Here is a 2202-nt window from a genome sequence, read left to right as displayed (position 1 = left end):
AAAGTTTCCAAGTCGAAAACAATTAAAAACTGAATTATTTCCATAAATATAGAAAATATGTAAAAAATTTATATGGACTTCCGACTTAGTTTTGTGAGATCTCTACAAAAAAAGGAAAACAATTCTTTTCACAGGTTTTTTTTTTAGTCCAATACCAATAGTTTTTTACTTGAAAATAACACAAAAATTGGAAAATGTTATATAATATTTTCGATTTACTTTAACGTTGTGCGTACAAATCACCGAGAAGAAATTATTTTTTCTCCTAAAAACTCTAATACTAATAAAGTTTTATAATTGAAAATATTACAAAAATCGAAAAAATGCTATATAACATTTTCGATTTATTTTCACGGTATTTGTAGAAATCACCGAAAAAAGGGATTTTTTTATCAAACAATATTTTCACAAAAAACACACTCATGGGACTTTTCTATCTGCAATTATTAATAAAATATCACAAAAGTCGGAAAATGTTATATATTATTTTCGATTTAATTTCATGTTACTTGTACAACTCATTGAAAAAAATTTAATTTCTTTTACTTGGGTTTTCTATTTGAAAATTTTCCCAAAATATAACAAAAATCATCAATATTAATATTTAATTGGTTGTGAGCTCACTGATAAACAAAAAATTTTCAGGTAAAAGTGTCACCGTTTTTGAAATATTTACATTTTTTTCGAATTTAAAAAAAATCGTGCCTTTTCATGTGTTTTCTTTAACTGCAACTACAAACCGGGCAATACTTAGTAAATTTTTTATGTAAAATACTTCCAGATAGTTGCCTCTCCATACTCAAATGCAATGTAGTTAAAATATATTAAGGAACCATCATAAATTTAGGACTATTTCTGGATTTGTAACTTTTTGATATTTCCTTCCCCAACTTTGACTATCTCGGGTGAAAAAAAAAATGTACTGAGCTATAACTTTACATTTCATTAAAAAAAAATTGCTCATTTAATAAAGATTTTAGAAAGGTGCCACACTTACTGTTTTGAATAGAAAAAAAAGTTATAGCCGCTTTTGTGGGTAAAGGACTGAGACACGCTAGAATGTATTTAATAGATTTAAATTGAATTTGCTCTTGTTACCGTCAAATGACATGCTAAATAGTACAAAGGTACATACATTATTACCTGCTCCTGACATTAGTTTGTGTTACTTACCGGAATTAGTGAAAGTGGATTTTGTGAAATTGGACCCTTCGAACAATGTGTTATTAATACTATGACAGAGAACACGCAGTATACGTCGCATGAATATGTGGATATTCACCTAATTTACGGTGAAGCTTGCTGTAATGCCCGACCTGCTCAAAGACTCTATGCAGAGCGATACCCCAATCGTCGACATCCGGGTCGTGAAGTATTCGCCCGGACCCATAGAGAAATATATGAAGGTAAGTGATTTTTACACCTTTCTTGTTTGCTTGCTTGTTAACTATCATTTTTCACTTTTTTAAGGTCGCATACCTGGAAGGCGTGGCGGCGAAACAGGACGTTCTGCAGCGGTAGATGTTGAAGCTGTGTTAGAGGAAGTGGAACTAGGTCCATCGACTTCAGTGAGAATGATGGAAAGACGGACGGGAATACCAAAAACTACAGTTCACAAAGCTTTAAAAGACCATCGATTTCAGCCCTACCACATTTAACGTGTTCAGGCTCTACAAGAAAGAGATTACCTGTCGAGAGTTAGATTTTGCCGTGAAATGTTGCGAATGCATGAATCAGACCCCAACTTTTTTAATAAAATAATTTGGAGCGATGAATCATCATGCAAACGTGATGGTTATTTTAATTTACATAACCTTCACAGTTGGCAGATAGACAATCCTCACGAAATGAGAGAAGATCGTTCGCAGTACCGGTACAAAATAAATTTATGGTGCGGTATTTTTAATTGTCAGATATTGGGACCTGTGGAACTGCCGCCAACGCTCAACTCTCACAGTTATTTAGAGTTCCTTCAGGTACGGCTTCCAACTCTTTTGGAAGATGTACCCTTAAACCTGCGGCGATGACTATGGCGGCAAAATGACGGGTGCCCTGCTCACTACGGGCGTGAAGTAAGAGCTCATTTAGACGAAACTTATCCTTGCCGATGGATTGGACGATACGGGCCAATCACGTAGCCCGCTCGATCGCCAGACCTGAATCCATTAGATTTTTTCTACTGGGGCTGTCTTAAGGACAAAA

Source organism: Rhagoletis pomonella, unplaced genomic scaffold (genome assembly GCF_013731165.1).
Source record: "Rhagoletis pomonella isolate Grant_MI unplaced genomic scaffold, Rhpom_1.0 Rhpom_scaffold_00033, whole genome shotgun sequence".
Taxonomy (NCBI): Eukaryota; Metazoa; Arthropoda; class Insecta; order Diptera; family Tephritidae; genus Rhagoletis; species Rhagoletis pomonella.
Note: the sequence above shows the minus strand (reverse complement) of the source record.